Source organism: Benincasa hispida, chromosome 7 (assembly GCF_009727055.1).
Source record: "Benincasa hispida cultivar B227 chromosome 7, ASM972705v1, whole genome shotgun sequence".
NCBI lineage: Eukaryota > Viridiplantae > Streptophyta > Magnoliopsida > Cucurbitales > Cucurbitaceae > Benincasa > Benincasa hispida.
The window spans coordinates 9,767,083-9,774,751 of record NC_052355.1 but is presented as its reverse complement, the minus strand read 5'-3'; positions in this window follow the sequence as shown (position 1 = coordinate 9,774,751).

The window sequence follows — 7,669 nt, the reverse complement described above, 5'->3', positions numbered from 1 at the left end:
GTAATAAATCACGATGGGACAGAAAGCTGATGACGGTCGATTCCGAATTAAGTTGACAAGTCGTTAACGAACTATTGTAGTAAGTACACTCAACTTTTCAGTGACAAATATTCGGTGCATCAGACAGAGAACTAATGCCATCCCATCAGTGCAATCATACGAGAGAAGAAGCCTTTCACCCTGAAGCTCTATAAATACCAGAGGCCACCTTCAGTAAAGGAGTTAGTCTAGTTAGTCTAGTTCGTCTAGTTAGTCTAGTCCGACAGTTAGATAATTTTCTCCATTGTTTGAAGTAGCCTTGTTCTTAGTTTTCTTATACTTAAAAGGCAGAGCAAGAGAAGGGGAGAAACGCTGGAAAATTGCTCTGGTCTGCTCGAGAGAGAACCCATAAGGCGTGGAAAAGCAGAGAGAGGGCCAACTATCACGAGAGTGAGATTATCTTTTGAGCAGAGTAGAAAAAAACAATGTAAAAGCCTTGGGAAGCAAGAGATTGCTACCAAGTTCTTTATTCTTATTCCGCATTGTTATATTGTATTTCAACTCTATATCTATAAAATGGAACTTTCTTATCTACATCTATTCACTCTCTTATAAGCACACATGAGTAGCAAAATCTATCGAATGGGTTGAGGAGAACGTAGCTAACATGACCTAGGATCTTCATTGCATGCGATCATCTTGTCTTATGTTGCGCCCAACACCCTGCATCTTTCGTAATATTAACTCTTTTCTTAACTCCGCCGCATACATTTTTTTACCCCGAACAACCACCCAACAACTCTTTGATTTATTGGTTACCGCAAAGTCATCTTAAAAATTATTACCGTATATAGTTTTCCTTAGTCCCTGAGTTCGACCCTAGACTTACTAGGAAACTCAGTAGGATTTATACTTGGATTCTGTTGAGAAAACTTGTTGCACAACGCATTTTCCATCATCGCAATTCCTTTCATAATTCCATCGCATAAAATAAACACATCAAGCATCCCCCTTCGGATGGTTTGTGCATTAGGTCAATATTAATGTGAACTCCAAAAATGGATAAGATCACTTTAGTTCTTGCCTCAATCGCGTTTTCTCTTTGGTTGGCTCATTAAAGTGGAACTCCAGGGTCTAAAATGAAAGGTCACATTTACGATAAATTGTTGAGCTAGTTAATGATTTCTTGACCAAATCAATGATGAGTAATTGTTATAGGAGTAAGAGTTATTCTGGTGTAATAGTTAGTTGAGAATGTCTCAGTTCAGTGAAGGGACAACTAACTACCCTTCGGTGACTTTTGTCCTAAATCACTAAAGCATCATTGCAAAAATTAGATATTAAATGGGGTTCATGTAGTTTTCGCTAAAATTGATTGGATATTTTAGAGTTATGCTCAAATCTAATGTAGATCAATTTGTTTCTTTCTAGCAAAAATGTCAAACTGTATTTCTTCATTAATTTTGACCAGTTTTAATTATATGACTTGGAAAGATTCAATTAAAACTTTTTTCATGGTTAACAACCTCAACCTCAACTTCCAAGAAAATAAATCTGATTTATTTTTCTTGGAGACGTGCTTAGTAGAGAATGATGATTCTATCTGGATAGTTGATTCAGGAGCTACTAATCACGTATGTTCTTCCTATCAGGAATTTAGTTCCTGGAGACAATTAGTAGCTAGAAAGATGCCTCTCAGAGTCAGTATTGGTGAGGCCATTTCAGTTGTTGCTATAGGCAGACTTAAGTTATTTTTGGACAAGAAATGATATATGTTATTGGATGACGTATATGTAGTTCCTCACATAAAAAATAACTTAATTTCTATTTCTTGTCTGATTGAACAAAAGTATTCCCCATCCTTCTTTGAAAATAAAGTGTTTATTTTTAATAATGGAATGGAACTAGGCTTTGGTTCAATGGAAAGTAATTTATATATACTAAGGTCGTTAGTTACAAAAGCCTTATTAAATACTGAAATGTTTAAAATGGCAACAACTGTTAAAAAACTGTGAGTTCCTTCTAAAAAAAATTCCTATCTTTGGCATCTAAGGTTAAGTCACATTAATCTCAATAGGATTGAGAGATTGGTGAAAAGTGGACTTCTAAATGGTTTAGAAGAAAACTCTTTACCTGTATGTGAATCATATCTTGAAGGCAAAATGATAAAACGACCTTTTACTGGAAAAGGTTATATGTTCAATGGAAAGTAAAGTGTTCATTTTAAGAAATGGAACTAGGCTTTGGTTCAATGGGAAGTGACTTATATGTATTAAGGTCATTAGTTACAAAAGTCATGCTAAATACTGAAATGTTCAAAACGAGCAACAACTGTTAAAAGACAGAGAGTCTCTCCTAAAGAAAATGTATATTTTTTACGTCTAAGATTAGGTCACATTAATCTCAATAGGAATGAGAGATTCGTGAAAAATGGACTTCTAAACGGTTTAGAAGAAAACTCTTTACCTGTATGTGAATCATGCCTTGAGAGATTGGATGTATGTTTTAAATTATTTACTTTGAATTTATATTATATATTGTATATCATAGATTAAAAAATACCCACCTTAGGATAAACATGTATATATATCAAGATTAAATATAAAGAGTTATTCTTTTTAGATGCACTATTGAATTAGCATGCTCATGCATATTAATATAGAGTTATATTAATGATGTATGATTAACCTAAACATGTCCATGTATCATACTATATATTAAAATTGTTCGAATAAATAGTGGAATGATGTATGTGAATGCTTAAAGTTTTTATAGATTTAATAATTCATTAATCTATAAAGAGTTATAGTAAAATTATGAGTTTGATTAAAATCTATAATCTAGATTGCATGCAAACATATGTCCAATTAATTTTAAATTGTTTAAAATTGATTTATGTTATTTCTAATGGGATTAGGAATAGGTTAATCTTTCTAATTTATTTTAATAGGATTAAAATAAATTTCAATAAAAGATTAAATTTATAAAATAATTGCCCATAAGGAACCTTTGTCTAAGGAAGGTTCTGTCTAGGAAGGGGTACTTAAGCTGACGAAAATGAAACACCTCTACCTGGGAACCAACCTAGAAGCTGAATTGGGCAAATAGCTTATTGATTTTATTCAAAGAGTTTAATAAATAAAATCAAATATTGTTAAATTATTCAATATAAATGTTATATTGAGAAAATTTAAAGAACTTAGATAAATTCTTTAGCGGGGGTTTTTTTTTTAACTAAGTATAATAAAATCCTAATAAAAATATTATAATACTTTAGTGGGAGGAAATTGTTGTATGTGATATATAAAATTTCAGCTTTCACGTCCCAAGAGTTCACACCGTGAGATTCATACTCGGATTCTTGTCACCCTAGGAGCGGCCTCCCTTTAGAGAGTGTTTACACGGATCAATAACAAGGTGAATGGGGAAAGTATTCATAGTAAGTTGGAGAGGGACGCGTGTCAACATATCCCACGGTCTCCACCATTAAGTTACACCGTGAGATTCCTATGGTTTGCCTGCTTGTCATCCTAGAGCGACCATCCCTTCAAAGGACCTCATCATAGGGGTCTGAACAACACAAACTTCAGCAATGGATAAGGTTTCTTAGGTTAATCTTCAACAGTTGTCTTTCCTTTTGGTAGCCTGTTGAAGTGTACCTCTGGGATTTGAAAATGGGAGGATCACACTTACGAGATGAATTAAGTTTGTTAATGAATCCTTGACCAAAATAGTGGTATCTAAAAACTATAGGAATAAGAGTTATTCTGGTATTAATGATTGATTGAGTTTGTCTCAATTCAGGGGAGAAGTAGTTAATCACCCTTTGGTGGCTGTTGCTCTAAGCCTCTAAAGTATCGTTGCAAAAATTGAAATCAATAGTTTAATTAGGGTTCTATGATTGCATGTGTTTACCTTGAATGGGGGAGCTGTAGTATGGCATAGTATCAAGCAAGGATGCACTACAGATTTCACTATGGGCCAAGTATGTAGCTGCTTATGAAGCAGCAAAGGAAGCGATTTTAAAGTGGTTCCAAATATGGACTTACCCATCACCTTATACTGTGACAACAGTGAGTAGTAGCCATTGGTAATCCATTTATGGAAGACTCTCATGGCTAAAATGTTTAAGGGTCATCTAGAAAGTCTAGGTCTACGGGACATGTACATTGTAAAATCTAGGGCAAGTGGGAGAAGTGTAATGGGTATATGGATGCTCTAGTTTATTGTATTTAACATTATTCCGCCTTTTGGATTGTGTACAACCCACTGACTAGAGTTTTAGTTCAAGTGAAAGTTTGTTGGGTTTTATGCCCTAAAGCTCGTAGATAGTAAATATTATGAATTGACTGTCATCAATAAAGAGTTATAGATTTTAAATCAATAAATGTTATTGTTTGTATTGTTGTATATTTTATCTAAATAACCCTAAATCCAACAAACTAACACCTAAGATTGTCTTATGAGTCTTGAATTGTATGTAGAGACATACAGGAAACAATGTTCAAGATACAGGCTAAACGGTCTATAGTATAGGGATAAGGTGGGGTATCTTATCCTGGTAATACTATGGATACAACCCACTTTGTTGATACAAACTAGTGATCCAACACGTTCGTTTAGGTGACACGCGAGTAGGGATATCTAATGCAATGAGTTTGCATAAGACTGGCTGCAAAATACTAACCACTAGATGTAATGTTGTTGACTAGTTAAGTTCCTATTTTAATAGGATGACCTAGGCAACTTAGTCTTAATCCCGAGTATATTATAAACTCCTGTTCACGAGGGATTATCCTTTGACTTGCATGGGTAAGGATGGTCCAGTTCGCTGACCTAATATGCCTACCATTTTGGAGACATGACCGAGTGGTTAGCTGAAAACATAATAATACAAGATAGAATTCACTCCTTCCCGTCTTAAGGGTAAGTAGATGAGTATTCCCTTAAGTGGTTTCTCTGAGACTTGAACAAAGGGCCCTACCCTCTCATTTGCTCGAGAAGGGTTTCTATTTATTGGTTGGACCATAAACAGGTTGTTCATTGGAGGAGCACTAGTACTTAAAGAGCCAAAGGTAACCCAAGGGTAAAATAGTAATTTGACCAGTTGGAGTTACGAACACTCGTGAAGGACTAACTTGTTGGCATTGGTCTATATCCATGGACACAAAAATATATCTGTAGTGAGAAGAGTGCAACTATGGGTATTTAGTGGAGTGTATCCACAATTAGCGGATATTGATTAATTTGGTTAATAGGTTTAGCCAATCAATCTCATATCGTTGGAACTTCTGATCTACAGGTCCACCAGGTCCCCTCGTTAGCTCATCAGAGGATACTTAAGAGGGATATTTTAAATTGTTTTGAGGAAATTATTAATGTGGTTAATATATAATCAATTATGATTATGATCTATAATTAAATGGGAAAGTAATATTTGAATAAGATTTAAATTAATTAATTCAAGTGAATTAGATTCACAAAGAATTGATTAATAGAGAGATGTTGCACATATACATGCGATGTATATGATAATTAAATAAATAAATAAATATATATATATTAAATTGGATTTAGTGTATAAATGGTTATTTAATTATTGTGAAAATTAAATTAAATAAGTGTTATTTAATTGGGCTAATTAATTAAGTAAGTGTTATTTAATTAAATAGGCTAATTAATTAAATAAATATTATTTAATTAATTATAGAAAAGGAAAATATATTGGGAATGATGTTTGGCTCTTCTTTACATAAAAACCTCCTCATGGCCCTTTAGCAACACATACTTTGATTGTAAAAAAACTCTGACAATACACAAGTCCTTAGTGGTATTGTGCAGAATTTTCTCTAAGTCATAAATCCTCTCAACTCTTCAAAACTCTTTTCTCCTCTCCCTCTCCCAATAGTTGGATACCACATATCCTTCTATCGAAATCCCAGAGAATAACGAGGTAACCCTCATGGTAATGTTTGAAATTACTCAAGGAGTTGTTCATGATCAAGAACGTTTAGAGATCCATTCGTTGGAACCTTAGAGAGGATTACTCGTGGCACTTGGGGAACCTACAAAGGTAAGAATCGTTCTAACATTTTCCCCGATAACATGCTAATTTACGTGTTTATTCATTCAATTTAATATAATGATTTTGTTTATTGTAAAAATCGAATCGCAGGATGCAAGACTTTCTCACACGAGAATGCTTCTGTTGCGGGGTTCAATTCCTTCATGACTGATATACTTGATACTAATACACTTAATTGATATATTGTTGATAAACTTGATAATTATGCATTCTTTTATACTACTAATATATTTGACTAATATATTGTCGAAACACTTGATTGATATACTGTTGATAGACTTAATAATGATGCACTTGGCTGAGTTGATATACTTTATATTGATACTGTCACACCCCCTCCCAAGGTCAACTCTCAAGTCCGAAAGGAGACGTGAGGACGGCAGATACCACCCTTTTGTGATACCTACTGTCCACTCTTACCTATTTTGCTTAGCCAAGGAAAAATAACAACTCTTTGGCTTACTTATTTTATTACAACCAATATAAAGTTTACATAACCCTCAAACGAAACTTAACAACTCCAGACTTTTAATTATAGAAACTCATAATAACAAACTTAAGTCCGAAAGTGTGGCTGTAGTGTGGAAAATTTTGACCTTAGCAACACCCTGGAACTAGGAAACAATGAGCTTCAAGAAGCTCAATGAATGGTAAACAACTTACAGAGTCTCTTACAACCCTGAAAAGAAAGGATCAATAGCAACCAATCAACACCGCGAGGTTACTATTCCAAACCTCAGGCTTGCACGTATCCATTTCCATTGATAGAGTAAACTAACATGCAGAGGAAAAAATCAGAATCAATAAGCACTCTAATTACATTTAATTTGAGTTTAAAAACATACATTGAAACAAAATTTCAGAGAAAAGGGTTTCATGTACTACAACCTTTAATGAATCTCTTCAAACAAAGCTTCTCTCCACGAATTGGAACTTCTAATCAGCAATGGACCACCACATAGATCTTCTCTACTATCCTCTAACTCGGATTGAGAGGTGGAATCCCTGAATTGAAGTGAATATTTTATTGAGAGGGAAGAAGGTTTGGAGAGATATACAGATTTTCTGGGTTGACAATTGCATGATCTTCATCCCCATCAAAATCTCAACAATTTAACCATGATAAACATGCAAATCCTTCTGCTTCAACTCATTGACACCTCAAGGAGTTGGCCCTTAGTGGGCTAGGTGTTTGATTTGGAAGAATCCACTCTATTTGAAGATGAAAAATTGGTAAACTTCACTCAATAATAGAATTTTCCAAATTTGCTCTTCAATTTTCATTTTCATTTAATTTTTGATAAAATTATATATATATATATATATATATATATATATATATTGTAAATTCAAATCTAAATTTGAATTTTAATAAATGAAAAATATTTTATCTATTTATTTAATTAATAAAACTAATTTAATTAATTAATTAATTAATTAATAATTTAACATCAAATATTAAATTAATCAAACACCTAATTTATACATGAATTCTATTCATGCAATTCAATATTTAAATATTTTAAATTCTTCAATTTCGTTTAATTTCAACAAAATTAAACGTTTTAATTGTATCAAATAAAATTAATCAAAACCCTAATTGAA